General features: G+C 40.2%; 1 protein-coding gene across 1 annotated transcript in view; it reads right to left on the bottom strand.

Moving 5' to 3' along the window:
- PHACTR2 (phosphatase and actin regulator 2) overlaps positions 1–19,392 on the bottom strand; it is a 136,161-nt gene that overhangs the window by 100,982 nt on the left and 15,787 nt on the right. The window lies entirely within an intron of this gene.

The following is a 19,392-nucleotide window of genomic DNA, read 5'->3' as shown; positions in this document are numbered from 1 at the left end:
GAGGCAACTAAAGAATGGATAACTATGGTATTTTTCATGCAATGAAGTAGCACTCAGCAATTTAAAGAAAAGGAGCCATTGATACCTACAAACAATGTGAATGTATCTCAAAAACATTGTACTGGCAAAAAACAGCAACACACAAAAGAGTACATACTGTGTGGTTCTATGTATATGAAGTTCTAAAAAAGGCAAAATGAATTTATGGGAAAACAGAAAAAAGAAGAAAGAAAGAAAACCAGAACAGTAGTTGCTTCTTGGAGTGAAATGGATGTGGGAATTAATTGAGAAGAGGCTTGAGGGATTTTCCTGGGGTGATGGAAATTATCTCAATAAAGGATGGATTATACAAAATGCATCAAATGGTATTTATGATATTGTGCATTTTTCTTTTTGTAAAATCTACCATTAAAAAAACCATAAATAAGTAGTGAAGTCCAATTAATGGCATGCATGCTGATGTGTTTAGGGATGAAGTGTACTGATGTCCATCCAAAATAATAAATTGATGGATAGATGGAATGGAGATGGATAAATTCACAATATAGTAAAATATAGCAAAATGTTAAGTGTTGAATCTAGGTGGTGGGTGTGTGGTCATTAGTTGCATAATTCTTCCATCTCCAAAACTTTCACAATAAAATATTGGGAAAAATAAAACAAAAATTGAATGGCAAGAACCTCTGCTTCTAGGAAAATGGAGTAAACTTACTTTTTCCTACTTCTCCTGCTACATACAACTAAAAAAAACCCTGAATGCTATATATAAAAGAAACATGAAAAGACTATATAAGGTGAAAAGAAAATAGGCCAGCTTGGGACCTCAGGACCTAAGAAACAACATGGAGGTAAGATCCCTGGGTTTTCCTTTAGTCTCATGTATTCCAGACTGGCAGCTGAACCTGAAAACAATGGGCACAGACCAAAAAAAACTCACAAAAGCCTGCTCTATCTAGCCAAAGGAGCAGGAAAGGGACAGCCTAGCAAGACAGAAAACTTTTAGACAATAACTGCTCCACTCCAGCCAAACACCACAGAAGAAACTATGACCATCCAAGCCAAGAAAGGCTGAGTGGGTAGAGTAGACTTCTACCCTCTAATGAGGAGCCCCAAAACCCCTATCAGAGTGGTGTCAGAGAGGACCAAGTAGGGAGCCAGGACCTTCCTGTGCACCAGCTGTTAATGAAGCATCCTCTACATTGTCAGTGGAGACCATGTGGGAACCTGGTCTTCCACCCATACCCAGTAATGAGGTATCTCTTATTCTCCTTCCCCGCCAGTATTGGGGTCACACCAAACCACTGCTCAGTGGGAACAAGACCACCCCCACCCACTATGGTGTCAGCAGAGACCACGTGGGGATCTGGAAATTGAACCGTGTCCAAGAGTAATGAAGACCCTTCCCCCCATATCTGCCGCCAGATATCAACAGAGGATGAAGGGAGAACCTGGGTGTTCACCTCCACCTGGCAGTAATGAGGTGGCACCCCTCGCTTCCCTTGCTGGAGAGGTGTTAAAGCCCGTTAAAACAAAAGGTTTCCACAACATTTACAGTCTCATAATATAATACAAAAATGTTTTAAGTTTCAATCAAAAATCACTTGACATATCAAGAACCAGGATAATCTTAAATTGAATGAAAAAGGACAGTCAATACAATGCCAATACCTTAATCCTTATAAGTTCTCCTTCCAAACAAGGAGATAAATCCTGTTCTTCCCACTCATAAAGTCAACTCTAATTTCAGGCAGAAATGCAAGTTCGGCAGTGACTGATTCTTCTGTAAATGGTTCCTAACCCTACTTTACCCCAGCCACGTTGGCCACGGTGCAGCAGGCAGAGATATGGGAAGGACTAATTTGGAAGCTAAGCCAGAGTTAAAAAGTAAAATCCTTATTTACTTTACTTCCACTCCTGTCCAACTGCCTTCCTTAAACTAGGGGCAAACCCAGGGAGAAACTGACCATATGGTATTTCTTCTCCACTGAGACTTTACGCTGAAGGTTCAATTTTGAACAATTTAAATGCTGTGAAATATAGAAGGACTGACTATTACAAACATGGGAACTAAAGTTACCATCTCAAATTCACCTCCATGGCTACAGACACACATTTAGTTCTCATTTTCTCTCAACCCACATATCCGGTTCCCTGACACTCCATCAAAATTCTGCTTTTGATCTGAACCACTAAGGAATAGTCTATTTTTTCTCCTGAAGACAAAAACAAACGAAAACAAAAATTAAATATTCCTTAGGTGACAGATGGGGAGACTGAATGAGGTAGTTGCAAAATGAAAGCCTTCATGTTAAATTCATAGCTACATAAGACATTAACTGTCATACCTTTCTTTATTTGGCATTTACAGTTTTAGTCTTTATCTCTCCTCCAGAAGGGGCCTGGGCCAGTGCCAATGACCACAGCAGAACACGCACACACATACCTTTTTCCTGATTGAATGAATCCACCTATAATTTTGTAATTATTGGGCTATTACAGTAAACCACACTTGCAATTAGGAACCATACGTCGGCACCGTTGGCCACAGGGCCATTGTACTTCTTGTAAATCATGAACATGAAGGGGACTGCCACCTGATTTGGAGTAGTATAAACAGAATATTTACTCCCTTCTTTCCTCCAAACACCTAGGACACTGCCAGGACCATTGATAATTCTTTTATTTTTCTTTTGGACCAATTTACCATTAAAGTCACTTTGAAATTTTTGAAACAGTTTTTCACAACAAATCTAGTGAATTTGGCATTTACACACAGATAAGAATTGCCAGGTAACGCCCAGGTGAAAGTCTGATTTCCCTGTTTTATTTTTATTTTTTTTAACATCCATCTTTTTATTTATTTATTATTATTATTTTTTGGCCACGCCACTCGGCCTGCAGGATCTTAGTTCCCCAACCCAGGATCAAACCTGTGCTCCCTGAAGTGGAAGCGCGGAGTCTTAACCACTGGACCACAAGGGAAATCCCTGATTTTCCTGTTTTACATGTTTACTTTGATCCACTTACATGTTATGAAGAGTGACCTGTCATTCAGCAGGACTTTCTTTTTCACACTGGAAATCAACATTTAAAAATATTTAATTAATTAATTAATTTAAAATCTCCTTGAGGAGGAGATTAATAAAATTTATTTACTTTTAATTATTTTTTTAAAATTATTTTATTCATTTATTTTTGGCTGCATTGGGGCTTCGTTGCTGAGTGCGGGCTTTCTCTAGTTGTGGTGAGTGGGGTCTACTCTTCGTTGTGGTGCGTGAGCTTCTCATTGCTGTGGCTCCTCTTGTTGCAGAGCATGGGCTCTAGGCACATGGGCCTCAGCAGTGGTGGCTTGTGGGCTCTAGAGTGCAGGCTCAGCAGTTGTGGCACACGGGCCTAGTTGCTCTGCAGCATGTGGGATCTTCCCGGACCAGGACTCTAACCCGTGTCCCCTGTATTGGCAGGCAGATTCCTAACCACTGTGCCACCAGGGAAGCCCCTACTTTTAATTATTTTTTAAAAATTTTTATTTGAGTATAGTTGATATACAGTATTGTATTAGTTTCTGCGGTACAGCAAAGTGAAGCAGTTATACATACACATATATCCACTCTTTTTTAGATTCTTTTCCCATATAGGCCATTACAGAGTATTGAGTAGAGTTCCCTGTGCTATATACAGTAGGGCCTTATTAGTTATCTGTTTTATATAGTGTGTATATGTCAATCCAAATCTCCCAGTTTATCCCCCTATCCTTATCTCCTGGTAACCATAAGTTTGTTTTCTACATCTGTGACTCTACTTCTGTTTTTGTAAATAAGTTCCTTTACTTTTAATTTTATATTGGAGTATACTTGATTAACAATGATGTGTTAGTTACAGGTGTACAGCAAGGTGATTCAGTTATACCCATACAAGTATCCATTCTTTTTCAAATTCTTTTCCCACTTAGGTTATCACAGAATATTGAGCCAAGTAAATATTATTTAAATATTTTTAAAAACAGTCATTAGCTGTTCAAATGTAGACATTTTAAATGACACAGCTCAGTCTATCTTCCCACCAAAGTAAGCTCATTCCTAACAGGATTTCCCTGCACCAGCAACCAGTAAGATCCAGAAAATACATGAAGATTTTACTTTTCATTTAAACGGAAATTTATCAATTAGACAATCCCAGTGCTACTGTGACCACAGAAGGCAAAAATAAATGAAGCTAGATAATTATCATATAAATTAAATTATAGACTTGGAGAGTCTTTTCTTTGAGATCTGAGAACTGAATGACAAGGATTCTTAGAAAAAGTAATCCTATTTAATAAAAGTTTGTAGTATTTTTATAATGTTCAATAGTTCTCTAATAGTCTAGATATTCATTTTTGGTTTTTCTCCACACAATTATTTCAGTCACTGAGAAAGTGAGACAAATGTGGCAGAGCATTCCACCTCACAAATTTCGTAGGTGAAAGATCATTTAGAAAAGAACCTCAATAAAAGAATTCCCAGTACTCATTCTAAAGAAAGTGATAGCCACTCTGAGAAAAAACGGTGGCAAAGATGGCCTCAACTGTCCTCTAAATATCCTTACATATCTTTTTTTTTTTTAATTTTTAAATTTTTTTGGCTGCGTTGGGTCTTCGTTGCTGCATGCGGGCATTCTCTAGTTGCGGCGAGAGGGGGCTACTCTTTGTTGCGGTGCACGGGCTTCTCGTGGCAGTGACTTCTCTTGTTACAAAGCACGGGCTCTACGTACGCGGGCTTCACTAGTTGTGGCTCGCGGGCTCTAGAACGCAGGCTCAGTAGTTGTGGCGCACGGGCTTAGCTGCTCCGCGGCATGTGGGATCTTCCCGGACCAGGGCTCGAACCCGAGTTCCCTGCATTGGCAGGTGGAGTCTTAACCACTGTGCCACAAGGGAATTCCCTATCCTTACATATCTGAAGGTTAATGAGAATACATTTTTGAAGCCCAGTATTAACAAAAACAAAGCGAAGCCTGCACTCTACAGGCCGCGAGCCACAACTACTGGGCCTGCATGCCACACCTACTGAAGCCCATGCGCCTAGAGCCCATGCTTTGCAACAAGAAAAGCCACAATGAGAAGCCTGCACACCGCAACGAAGAGTAGCCCCCGCTTGCTGCAACTAGAGAAAGCCCATGTGCAGCAATGAAGACCCAACGTAGCCAAAAATAAATAAATTTATTTTTTAAGAAATCAAGTACTGAAAGAAGTAAGAAAACAAGCAAACCAAAGTTTACTTCCTTAATATATGGCTTCTAGGCTATTTTCTTTGTGCCTTTGTAAGTTATTATGCTTATGTAATAATATCACTATATATATTTTATTTCTATTACAGTTTTTATGTTTCCACTATAATTCTGTCACCTTCCTCTTTAAAGGCCACAGAACACATGGCAAAGAAACATTAGGGCTGCACTTAGGGAAGATTTAACTTTATTTCCTACCCCTACATGAGGCCTCTCTCTCACAAAACAGTGACTTAGAAAACATGCCGTCAGACAGGGGCATACATCCAGTTCTGGGCACAGAACCAAGTAGACAACAAGGTCAGAGGGAATGGATGCTATGAGCCGTCACAGACGAGATTGGATTAGGGAAGCCAAGTGGCTATCCTTGTCTTGAGTTGTCTAAAGGAGATCCTTCCTCTCTTGCTAATCAGCATTAACACTGGGTTGGATCAAATCTCTTCCTTTTGGGAGTAGGATGAATGACCAGTGGAAGGGAAGTGAAAAGGGGCAGAAGAATAAAAATGTGTGGCATTACATGGCGTTAGGAGTTAATTCTGAAACTGGTATACTTGTAAACTGGATGGAACAAACAGATGGTGGATGTTAGGAGCCAGATTTGTCAGTCTTGGAAATGAAGGTTACAGATAAGCAAGGCGGAAGCTAGAGTGATCCATGTGGCACTGAATTACAGTTGGAGGCATCAGTATGAACTCCTGTTTTGGCAAGAGAGAGAGAAAGAAGGAGATAGATGACAGATAGGTAATAGGTATGTGTATATACGTGGCTCAGTATACACATGTATTTCCTATTCATTCTGAGGGGCTAGAAGCAATGACACCCCAGGGAGCACTCAGGTCTTGGTTTCTAATAGCAGTCTCCAGTAAAAGGAATCAGACCTTTTTCCAGAAATGGCTGCTTCTAGGGTTGGAGCAAGGAAAATACTAGATGAGCTTGGAGCATCTTATAGTGCCAGAAAGTAAACAAGCACTCAAAAAACATTCTGATGAAAGAATGTCAAAGTCACACAGGAGCCAATAAGAGAGCCCCACAGGCCAAAGATGGAACAACTTGAGCAATAAAATAAACACTGCAGTATTAGATAATAATTCAAAGTATATCTGTGAGTCCATACTGAATAAATAAATAAATGTGGGACAACAGAAAAGTCTGTACAGAAGAATCGCCATTAATTTATATAAATACTCCACTCTCAAGAAGGTGGATCTCAACTCCCCACCCCTGAAATGTGGGCTATACATGGTGACTTCCTTCGAAAGACTTCGGTATAGGGAATTCCCTCGAGGTCCAGTGGTTGGGACTCCATGCTTTCACTGCCAAGGGCCTGGGTTCGATCCCTGGTCAGGGAACTAAAATCCCACAGGCCGCGCAGTGCGGCCAAAAATAAATATATATAATTAAAAAAAAAAAAGACTTCGGGATGGAAAGGTAGGGAAAAAGAGGGACTTCACAGTGGAGAAACCTGATAAACACTAACTCAACCAAATGATGGATGTTAACTTGATCAGTGATAAGTCATGTTGAGAGCATGAACCTTTGATATGATGGATGAGAATCAGATGTTGAAACCTATAACCCCATTGTAACCATAAGAAAAGCATTAGACAAACCAAACTGAGGGACATTTAGAAAATACCTGACCAATAAATACACCTCAAGGTCATTAAAACAAGGGAAGTCTGAGAAATTGTCCCAGACCAGAGGAGGCTAAGGAGACATTCTGAACAAATGTAAAGCGGTATCCTGGATGGAAGCCTGGAATAACAACAACAAAAAGGATCTTAGGGAAAAACTAGTGAAATCCTAACAAACTGTGGGGTTTAGTCAATAATAATGCACCAAAACTCCTTCCTTGGTTGTAACAAATGTATTCTACTCATTTAAGAGATGAACAGCAGGAGACACTAAGCTGGAGGTATATGAGAACTCTCTGTACTTTCTTTGCAATTCTTCTGCACATCTAGAACTATTCTAAAATAAGGGGTTCATTTTTTAAAATGTGGATTAACTAGCAAGGAGAGGATGAGGACTTTGGAGATTCCTAGGGGACAGGATATCAGTTGTAGAGAGACCTCGATGGTGGTGTCATTTATCAACAGTAAAGATTTCTACTCTAAGTTTTAGAAAGTAATATGTTTTAGAATTGCCTATTTTTCTCTCCAAAATCTCCCTTTATTAATACTTTCAACTCCCAGTATTTTATCACTAAGAGAATATTTACAGGTCATCAAATTGCTGTTTCAACACTTTGTATTACATGATGGATGGATCCCAATAAGGTAAGTGGTATCTAATATCTTGCAAAAGAGTAGACAATGGGCCCAGTTACTACTGATCACAGTTACTGTGGAACCACAAAGACAGAGGCAATCCCCAACGCATGCGTGTGTGCAGTACTAGTAGCATGCACTGCTAACATAGAACAACAAATCTGGGAATAAAAATGTTTTAAGTTACTTGTACTTTATTTTTAAATCACTGAAGCTCAATTATTTTCAACAATAAACTTCTATTTGGGAACCAAAAGTAAATTTAAAAGACTGAAATTTATTTCATGACAATGGAGGATAGCTTTTCTAGCTTATCCATTTTTTTCCCTGAACTCATGGGCATGGGAGAAGAGTGGTATAATTCCAGAACAGAAATCCCACTGCTCACACTGGTGTGAGAGGTTTGATGAGCAGACCCAACCAAGGACTAGTCACTGACCCATCCTGGGTTTCATTCTTTCCTGAAAGTGGAAATTCACAAGCACTTTATTAAGAGCAGAATTAATAATCACTATTATTTATTATTTACTGTGTGCCAGGCACTGTGTTAAGGAATTTACCTGCATTAGCTCATGCTAATTCTTACAATAGCTCTGAGATAAGTACCATTATTGGTCCCATTTTTGAGATGAGGAAACTCAGATACACAGAGACTAATCAGTATCTGGGACATCGTGTGTGTGTGTGTGTGTGTGTGTGTGTGTGTGTGTGTGTGTGTGTGTGTGTTTATATACATAATAGAGAAAGTTAAATAAATATTTATCAACTAAATATATGACTAGATAATGAATAAATAGGTATCTTCCTCAAGTGACACACCGAGCAGGTGGCAGAGAGCTTGGATCAGAAGTCAGGTCTGTCTGCCTCCTGAGCTGGCCCTCTTAACCACCATAGCGCAAGGGCTGCTTTAAGTCAGCAAACTGTAAGACAGGATTCCTCCTCTTACAGAGTTCGCGGTAAGGTGGGGGAAGCAGACATGATCAGTGGTCAATGATGCCAGCCAACTGGGGAGGTGCTGGAATAAAGGCAAAAGCAGAGAGAACAGTGAACTCTGGCTGGTGTGGCTTGGGACTATTTCACAGGGAATGGGGAGACCTGAACTGGGACGGCCAAGATGAGTAGCCTTTCCGGTGGAAATCAAGGAGGGAATGCCTCAAAAGTGAACAAATTAAGGATGGCTGACCTTTTAAAGTAATGCCAATAAAAATGTTCTCATTATCTCAGTGCTGTGCTCATAAGAGACACATGAGACATATTTATAGAAAAAAATATAAACAAATTTATAAAGTCCTATCTTTGAACGTGTGAAATAGTTAAATGTGAAAATTTTAAAAAGGATCTAGAGAATTTTTGAACTTTCTATACATCAATGTATATAACACTAGATAAAAATCTGAGAAAGGGCTTCCCTGGTGGCACAGTGGTTGAGGGTCCGCCTGCCGATGCAGGGGACACGGGTTCATGCCCCGGTCCGGGAAGATCCCACATGCCGCGGAGCGGCTGGGCCCGTGAGCCATGGCCGCTGAGCCTGCGTGTCCGGAGCCTGTGCTCCGCTACGGGAGAGGCCACAACAGTGAGAGGCCCGCATACCGCAAAAAAAAAAAAAAAAAAAAAAAAAAATCTGAGAAAAATACAATTTTAGAGTTAGATCTTAGATGACACAGAAGAAAACTGCTTTTCACCTGCTGATAGTTCCTTTTAAAAATAATCAGCATTAAGGTAATAATCATGGCTAAAAATATATTTTAAATTGTTTAGCCACCATCTTTTGAAATGCAGCAAGAGTAAAAAGAACAGAATGTAAACAAGAAATTAAATTCAAAGAAAAATATCTCCAATTGCCCTTCCACATGCATCACTTACAGACTTTCTTGGTCACATCATACTTGTCACCAGCAGTAAATCTGTAGATATTTTTGACTTTTGTTGTTGTTGTTAATTTCACAAGCGTTTCCAGGTATGTGAGAAGAGCAGAGGTCAAGAGGCTCATGTGAAACTGGATTGTAATTGACTAGGTGGCTCCCTTCTGCACCTGACCTTACTTTAATCGATTGAAACTAGACCTCAAAAAACAATTTTTTATTAGAAAAAAAAGAATAGAATGTGAAAAACGTTGCCGCAATAGAGTAAAATGAAGGAATTTTAGTTTCTCTGGAGGAAGACTAATATTTGTTCACTAGTTAATTAATTATATACTAGACTATAATTTGCCATTAAGTTGCCTATTTCCATTCCACTGTCACTTGAAAGTGGAATGAAATGAAATCACTTGAAAGAAATGATAAAGTTAGCTAAAGGGACTTGGGATGAAATCAGTATTTCCCACTGTCACTGAGATTAATACTATGAAGATTTTTCAAAATTATGTTTGAGGTATAACATGCATACAGCAAGCAAATGATTTTGTACATGCAACCACCATCCAGATCAAGGTCTAGGTCATTTCCAAGAAAACCTGCTTGTGCTCCTTCCCAGTCAATACCATCCTCTCCATCCATGCCCACAAATAACCACTGTTTTGACTTCCGTCGCCACTCATTTGTTTTACCTGTTCTTGAACTTCAACTTAGTGCAATTATGCAACATACTCTTTTGTGTCTGTCTTCCTTCACCGAACATTGTGTCTGAGACTCGTCTAAATACACGAGCATTTCAAAGCAAAGCTACCTAGGAACAAAATGAAAAATATGCCATCTATCTCAGCAAGACCTCAGATGGGAGAGTACTTGAACATGATGAGCTTTTTCACAGCTCTTGCTTTCACAAAGGATATCACTTCCATTTTCTTTACCTGGAACACGTAAATAATATCTCCTTCCCCTTACTAGATTTCTGAGAAAGCTCATCTACCTTTCCACCATTTTTTGAGGTTGCCCTGAAGCCATGCTAAATTAGAAGCTCACCTCAGCAAGCTTAATGATGATGAAGCAGTTTATTTTCTGTAAATAATGACAGCTTTATGTTTAGTCTTATTCTGTACATTAGAGCAGGCAGCAGTCTGAGCAATGCGGTTCAGAGAAACACTGAGTATAACATTATCCATTACAGGAACAACTCTGTTTATCACAGGAGTTCTACATTACTCTCTCTATATTAAAGCCCTATATATGAGGACACTGAGACCCAAGAAGGCTGTGTGGCTTTCCGAATAATTAACTAGTGGCAGACACATCGTCTAGGTCATCTGACTCCTGATCAGGGTTTTTTTCCCCATTCTCTCAGGCTATCCTCATTGGAATATGATAGTTAAACTCATGGTGAACCAGCGGCGCCTCCTAGTACCTCTAAAAGAGCAGTAAGACTCTGCAGAGCAAAAAGCAAAGAAGATGTCACACAATTAGGACAGGCAATAAATCTCAGTAAATGTTCTGGGTTTTGACCATCCAGCTGGGATGGTTAACTGTAAAGCCACGAAGAGAACAGAGTCACAGACCCAACTCTGCTACTTAACTGGCCCTGTGACCTTGAGCAAGGACCCCAATATTTCACTGCGGAAATTATAAGACTAAGTTAAATGATCACTAGGCTCAATACGATTGGTATAGTTCTACATCACATTAGGACCTGTTCTAAGTGCTTCATGACCATTGCCTTGTTGTCACCACAACCCTATAAAACAGGTGCTATTAGGATTTCCATTTTATAAGTGAGGAAGTTGAAGTCCAGAGAGACCAAGCAACTTACCCAAGGTCACACAGCTGGTCAGAGGGATTTAAACTCAGGTAGCTTGCCTCCTGAGTATCCCTTGCACAAGATGGGTCAGGAGACTGTGGGTGGGAATTGGGCTATATTTTAAGAGAAGGCGAGACATAAAGCCTAATGAATAATAATTCAATTCTATGCCCAACTGCTTCTTTGGACTAACCCAACGAGATAGGGCAAATACTGTTTTACTCTCCAAAACAATGCCCACTGTCACCACAGTTAACTTCATGCTGGTTGCAGGCAGTGTATCCTCTTCGCTTATATTAACTACAGTCATTTGATTGCACAGAATCCTTATTTCACATAGTATTAATTTTAGAAATTTGATACCATCAGTTTTTTGACTTGTTTTTCTAACAGAGGCAGCCATTATTTTTAAACCCCCAAAGGGAAAAGCTACTAAAGACTTCCATCTGTCTTGCAAACACTGACAGAGAATTTCAGAGTTTAAACTTGTGGACGATAGACCTGCAGAAGGAGCATGTTTGTGCAGCTGTATGACATCCTGGTGCACTGCCATGAACAATATCCCCTAGACTTGCTACAGGATATTTAACAGATTAAATAATGTCACTTGTATTTAGGGTTTGAAGAAACTCTGATTGAATAGGAAAAGGGTCACTTTGCAAATGGAAAATCAATTTTAATATAAACAAAAGCATTTTAAGTTTCATATATCACTGTTATTGCTATAAGCAAAGTGTTCTAGGAAGAGATATGATGGCTGTGTTTAGGAATAGCAAGAAGTGTGCTACAGAGACACAAGAAAGGAACAAACCAATTTCCTACCTTCCTTCCCTTCCTGAGCCAACAACCCTCAGAGTCTGGGGTGGGGAGCAGGTCATGGTATATGGAGGGTGTGCTGTGCTTGTGGAAAGGAAGAAAAAGTTGACACGTCTCCAGTGGACAGATTACCAAGTGAGAGAGAAATGGCACCTCTATGTGAAGATGGTGACCACTCAGTTCATGCTGAGCGTGTACATGGGGATGAAACTTTAGGAGAGAAGCTGGCAGACCTTAGATATAAATTGTAAAATAAAATATAATGAAATTCGGGACTTCCCTGGTGGTCCAGTGGTTAAGGCTCGGCGCTTCCACTGCAGGGGGAGCGGGTTCGATCCCTGGTCCGGGTACTAAGATCTCACATGCTGCATGGTACGGCCAAAAAATAAAAATAAATAAGTAAAATATACGCTAAAGTCAGTAAAAATTTTTTTTTAAATCTAATGAAATTTCATGATTTTGAAGTGAATGGTTACATTCTGCCCCCAACAAAATTACGAAAAATTTCCCATAGAGGATGAATGTAACAGAAGTATTATTAAAATAACACATTAAATCTGGACCAATATCTTTGGGTCAAAAGATCCATGAGAGTCTACATATAACATGACTAACTCTCTTTGCAGTCCCCTGGCAGTCACACCGAGTTCTGTGAAGAGCCTGGGGGCCACACGTAAAACTCTGGACTATCCCCCCAAGGCAGAAATGAAACCTTATACAATGGAACTCAGGACACTAGGAGATACAAGCCATAGGCTCATACAATGGAAGGCAGAAAGCTGGTAGAATTTATGTCAATTAGTCATACAGAGTCCCCAAGGCACTCAGGTTTATATCCCTGTCATTCAGTTAAGAGGTGACTGTAACAACCCAGGCATCTGAACTTGGACAGGAAGAGAGAAAATGGACCGGAAATGATGAATGGCTCCAAGAGATACTGAGGAGGAAGTAAGGAGGCTGAGAAGCTGCCTGGAGAAGGCACAGGCGACTCATGGCCAGAACCTCTCCGAGGACGTGGTGGGATATAAAGAGGAGATGGAGACTTGGAGACAAGATCTATGGCTTGAGCTCAGGCGCTATGAACATTCAGGGGAAGATGTCAGCAGACGATCAGAAATACAGTACTGGCACATTAGCAAGAAATCAGAGTTGAAGTTAAAGAAGTTATTTGGGGTGGTCTTTCAAACCAAAGCGCAGTTAAGTTTACCTCTTAGAGGTTGATTACATTGAGGTAGTAGCCTTTACTCGGAAAGGTAAATCATCTAAGTAAATTGGAACTAAATCCCAATTGTTTTTGTTTTATCCATTCTTTTCAAGCATTACACATGAGAATTTGAATCTCTCAGAATACTAGGAAACCATCTAGAAAACCATGAAACCATATTTTTAACCTGAAACCAAATTCTTTCATAACAATATTAGGGATACTGAGCTCTGTGTTGCTACTTTAGACTTCTGATTCACTAAATCAGAAACTAGGAGAATTACAAGGCCCTTTGCATAGCAGCCCAGGGTCGTGACGGCAAATATCTGACTACATAATGTAACATGCCCAGTTACCAGGAATCATTCTCGAAGACTGGCAACCAGCAAGTTTTTGTTCCAATCCAAACAGAGAGCATCACCTCTCCTATCTCTACTTTCAACTGAGAATCAAATATCTCCTGTTATACCGGTATCCTAAGGGGGGAAAACACACATGGAGAAATGCTTGACATTTATGTTGCTCTGTAAGAAAACTTCCAGAGCAGTAAGAAAATGTTCTGTTAAATTCCAAGAACCTGGGACTTCTTTCGTACTAGGAATCAGCAGGTAAAGGGAGAAGTTTAGTTGATTTGTTTTACGTTCACGAGGTGTGGGGAGATGCTCAAGCACGTTTATGGGCTGAGATGAAAGAGCCTGGAGGGAGGAAGAAAGTGAAGATCCAAGAGAGAAGGGACTAGCCTGTGGGACCTGAATGCCCTCAGGATAACCGCAGGCTTGGGTGGAGCAGCAGAGCCTGAACCTAATGTGGTGCATATGAGGAAGTGACTAGGAAATCAGGAAACGACAGCGGCAAAGAGATGGTAAGAGAAACTCAGCAGGGTGGCACGTATTTCAAATAAGAATCCATACAATACTGGAAGCAAAACAGGCAGGAATGGTGATCGGGAGTGGATCGAAGGTCAACAGCAAGGGGTGAAGGAAAACTGAGCCTCTTCCAACAGGGGAGAGTTGCCAAGGAGAGGCAGGTTTCAGACACAATGAGAAAGAGGAGGAAGGAGAAGTCCACCGAAAGATGAGGATGTGGGAAACTCTGCTTCCTGTGGAATGGAGTCATCCATCCATAATTAATTTCTTGAGTAACTATTATAGACAAGGTAATGCACTGGCGCTATGACAGTGAGCAAAAATGCAATGGATCTCTGCCCTTAAGGAGACTTATGGTCTATGATGGGGGCTGACATTATCCTGGCGACCATCCATTCCAATGTAGAAAAATGGCAGGTACCGAGCGCACAGGCGATGCGGTACCTACAGGCATAGCATGAAATGGTCTCCAAGTTCTGAGTTAAAATTCAGGATAAAACTGTTTGTGCGTTACAGAGTTTTAGTCCAGTTTCATAACATTGCTTAAAAGGTAGAAACACCCGGTCTCAATTAAGCTGGAAACCATTTAAAAGTCACTGAAAAGCAAAGGATGAACATTCCTTAGTTTGTATACCTAATTCTCTAGAGATGGAGATGAGAGAGAGAGAGAGAGAGAGGCAGAATTCTATTAGTGGTTTTTTTAAAAAATAATTTTACAGTAATGATGCCTTTAGGATTAACTTTAATTTTTTTCCCTCCAATATAGTCACTAAACATGTCCCACTTAACAAAATGTTCTATTTTGGTTTCTTTCTTGAAAATGACATGTGTGTCAAGCAAGCGTTCCAGAGAACGAGTTGTACCAGCAAGACTTGGGTATAACACCACACGGAACGCCTCTGAATCCAATTAGGGCACCATCAAGCCAACCAGCTGATTCCAAAGTTCTTTTCTGATATAATGTTTATTAAGATTTTCAATACTGGCCTGAAGGAATGTTGAATGTGTACTAGAATGATGAAAAAAAGCCCATAGCTGAGATTCAGAAGTAGCTAGTTGCAACTCACCAACTTTTCCAGAAGCCATAAAATTATTTTTAATTGTGATTCTCATTAAGTGAGTAGGGGGAAAAAACTTGCCTCTTCAAGGAGTAAGTGTATGAAGAAAAGGGGATAGTCCTCCCTGCTATGTCAGCAGTCCCATGAGGATAGGGACCAAAGGGGCTTTATTACTGGTGGTGCCCCCCACCCTGTGCATAAGCCACAGAAGGTACTTAATAAATATTTACAGAATGAATAACTAAGTCACGGACAAGTGTTTGGCAATAATTTACAAGGCCTGGCCTATCTAGGCCATGATTTATTTTAGCAGGTCTTTAGATTTTTCACACAGAGGAAACTGTTTCCAACAGTGCCTTCCTGTAGAATTCCAAATATTTTGCAAGATAATATAACAGACACTAAAGTTTGAAATTGAGAAAACATCAAAGCCAGCAGGAAGGAAGATTAACCGTCAGAAGAATGGTACACACATTGTTGACAAACTTTTCAGGTGAACAAACAACTGCTGCTTACTATGTAATTTTAACTCATTTTAAAAGACAACCATCAAAGACAAATCACTGAAAAGAACAGCTGGAATCATTCCAATGTGAAATTATCTTTCAGGAACTTTCTCTTTTCACACAGTGGTGAAATTATTATTATTTTTTTTTAAAGAAGCTACCTATCCACACACACCACGCTGACATCGCCCCTTCTCTGAACACTGAGCACATCAGGCATGTCAGATTTGTCTTCAGTCCTAATAGGGGAAGTCAGAGAGGCAACTCACTTTCATGGTAAAGAAACTAGGAAAGGTAAGCTATCTAACTAAACTGGAACTAAATCCCAATTGTTTTTCTTTTTTCCATTCTTTTCAGGCCTTGCACATGAGAATTTGAATCTCTCAGAAAACTAGGAAACCATCTAGAAAACCATATTTTTAATCTGAAACCAAATTCTTTCATAACAATATTAGGGATACTGAGCTCTGTGTTGCTACTTCAGACTTCTGATTCACTAACTACATCAGAAACTGGGAGAATTACAAGGCCCTTTGCATAGCAGCCCAGGGTCGTGATGGCAAATATCGGACTACATAATGTAACATGCCCGGTTACCGGGAATCATTCTCGAAGACTGGCAACCAGCAAGTTTTTGTTCCAATCCAAACAGAAAACATCACCTCTCCTATCTCTACTTTCAATTGAGAATCAAATTATCTCCTGTTATACCAGTATCTTAAGGGGGAAAATACAAATGGAGAAATGATTGACACTTATGTTGCTCTATACGAAAACTTCCAAAGAAGAAAATGTTTTGTTTTGTTAAATTCTTTAGTTTATTTGGCACCCTGGTAACACTCTGTACACGCTTTTTAAAAAAGAAATAATTAGGGGCTTCCCTGGTGACGCAGTGGTAAAGAATCCGCCTGCCAGTTCAGGGGACATGGGTTAGAGCCCTGGCCCGGGAAGATCCCACATGCTGTGGAGCACCTAAGCCCGTGCGCCACAACTACTGAGCCTGCGCTCTAGAGCCCACGAGCCACAACTACTGAAGCCCGCGTGCCTAGAGCCCATGCTCCGCAACAAGAGAAGCCACTGCAATGAGAAGCCCGCGCACCACAACGAAGAGTAGCCCCTGCTCGCCGCAACTAGAGAAAGCCCGCGCACAGCAACGAAGACCCAACACAGCCAAAAATAAAATAAAATAATTTTTTTAAAAAAAGAAATAATTAGTCATTTAAGTATAAATGCAAACCTGTGAGTACTGTAGAGGAAAAACATGGGCTTTGGGGCCAGAAAGACTTGAATAAGCTCTTCCTCCACATCCTAGCTGGTAACCTTGGGCAAGTCCTTGAAACTTTCAGAGTCTCTGCCTCATCCGTAGAATGGGATAACACAATTACCATTCGGGTTGTTGCCCGGGTAACAGAGATAATATATGTGAAGGGTCATCCTGCCTCATCAATATTCAAGAAAGGTCAATGCCTCCCACTTCTCCTAGTTCCCACTCAAGCAAGTGGAGCAAGTGGAAAAGGGGCTCTTAAAAGGTTTGGAGGCGAATAAATGATAGAATTGGATTATTTCTGATATGTAGCAATGGGGGCAATGAAATTTCTTTGAAAGCTATTTTCCTGGTCTTCCAGAGGGCTCCAGGAAAACAAAACACCCCCCCACCCCCCGCAAACAGACTCCTACATAGACCTGCCCTCGTTCTCCACTGTTCTCAAGACAATCGCTGGGAGCTGCTGAGACCGACGAGCGCTCAAGGGACAGCCCCGTTATTCTCTAGCAGAAATGCCCTGGACTAAGGAAAGGCACAAAGCAAGAAGGTCAACATCACCTACAAGAATGGGAGGGAGTAGCTAGAACCAGACCCAGCTCTATTTCCCACCCGCTGGGAAGTTGTACAATTTGTTTTTACACTTAAACCTGCAAAAAATAAAAAATTACTTTAACAAAAACCTATTTTATTCAAAAGACTGCTTGCTTACTTGGTTAATAAAATACTCAGTGATTCATGTTGAAAATCCAGTTATGGAACTGTCTACATCTAGTTGAGCTACAAGTTTTTGTTCCTTTTAGTTTAGTTTTGTTTTTGGGGTTTTTTTTCTTTTTGCTATAGTTGCCAAGCATAGGAAACTACATTTTACTCCTGTTTCCAAATATGCCTAATGTCAAAATCTAGAGAGGAAAAACAGTTCCGTTTTGTGACTCTTAACCTCAGATCCTTTGCAGTTAAGGCCATCTTTAAGTTCAACACAGATAGCTAAGTCCTGAAGGACTCCTGTTTACTGGGACTCATTAGCCACTGAACTGGAGAAGAAATCATTGCAAAGGAGGCCTCTGTTTATTCTACACCCTTCCCTTTTTGAGATCTAACCAGAACCTCGTGCCCTTTCTCTTCGCCCGAAGGATTAGGTCTCCAGGAATAAAAATAAGGTTGGACTGGCATTGCAAGACCACAAGCAACTATTAATTAAAACCTGACCCGTTATTTCCACTTTATAATAAAGACTTCATTTTCTAAGCCTTAGGATATTGAATTTTGCATCTGAAATATCAGGGTCTTGGTAAGTGAAGTGTTCTCACCTGGAAGGGCACCAATGTTCTGTGACTTTTAACCTTCCTTAGCTTGAGTGTTCAGATTCTAATCTGCAAAATGCCTTAAAAGACGAAAGTGACAGTCACAACTAAGGGGTGTGGAGGCTTGGCTAAGGGTTCCTGCGTGCCCCCACTGCCACCCCATCACTATTTGGATCCAGATCAAGGGCCGAAAGAACTGGGTCCTATGTGCAGCTTTTTCTGGCAATGTTTTCTATCTCAGACATCTCAAGGTCTAACTTACTTCTAGGAAACTCCTGGTCCAGAAGATGCCTTTAAAAAATGAAATAATTTCTGAGGTTACTAGAGAATTTTAAATCCTTTTCAGAGAGGATCTAGGATTGCTAGATTCAGATGCACCCAAATCTTACTTGTGTGCCTAAATGTCTTGAGGGACCTATTCCATTTAAATTAAGGAATTTTGAACCTCAAGGAGGTGAGTGTGCTTTTGAAGAACTGTCTTCATGACTTGTGACAAAATGAGCCAGTCCACTCCAACTGTCCATCCCAGCGAAGAGTGTCCTGTGAAATTTAATAAGAGATAGGAAGGTATCAACGAAAGCCTTCTGGGTGTTTTGCAACGTGATGGGATATAATACAAATGTGTTTAGTCACACACGAGTCATCTTTGGATTACCAACCTGACTCAATGGGGCTGCTACATTTTCTGGTGAGAACATTCTTGTTCTGGTTTTACTTTGACAGGTGTTTAAACACTACCTTTCTTTAGCATCCCTATCCATTTTCCTTCTTATTTTAGCAGCTCTTTGTGAGGAGACATGTCACTCTGCTGGATATCAAACACATCTAATACAATGATAGCATACAGAGTAAGAAAAATCAAATCGAGAAAAAAAAAAGTATATATGGAGTGACAACAAAACACTTCTCAAAATAGACTGCCTCCCATCCGGGGACCTCAAAGAAGATTATAAAACCAGTCAGGCAGCGCATATATAGTTGCTGACCACACTGGAATCAGAATCTTGATAAGCTCTTTTTTTTTCTGTCAGCATGACTCAAATCAAGTTGGTGTTCTTATCACAAGATACTGGTAATTATTTCTTACACAATTATGGTGGAAATATAATGTTCCCATAGACTATTTACCAATTTCACCCTATATACGCTTTACATTCTATGCTTCACTTCTTG

This window comes from Delphinapterus leucas, chromosome 12 (assembly GCF_059928025.1).
Source record: "Delphinapterus leucas isolate spDelLeu-1000000601 "Yukka" chromosome 12, BTC_Dleu_Yukka2, whole genome shotgun sequence".
In the NCBI taxonomy this organism is placed as follows: Eukaryota; Metazoa; Chordata; class Mammalia; order Artiodactyla; family Monodontidae; genus Delphinapterus; species Delphinapterus leucas.
Note: the sequence above shows the minus strand (reverse complement) of the source record. Positions and strands in the feature narration are given on the sequence as shown.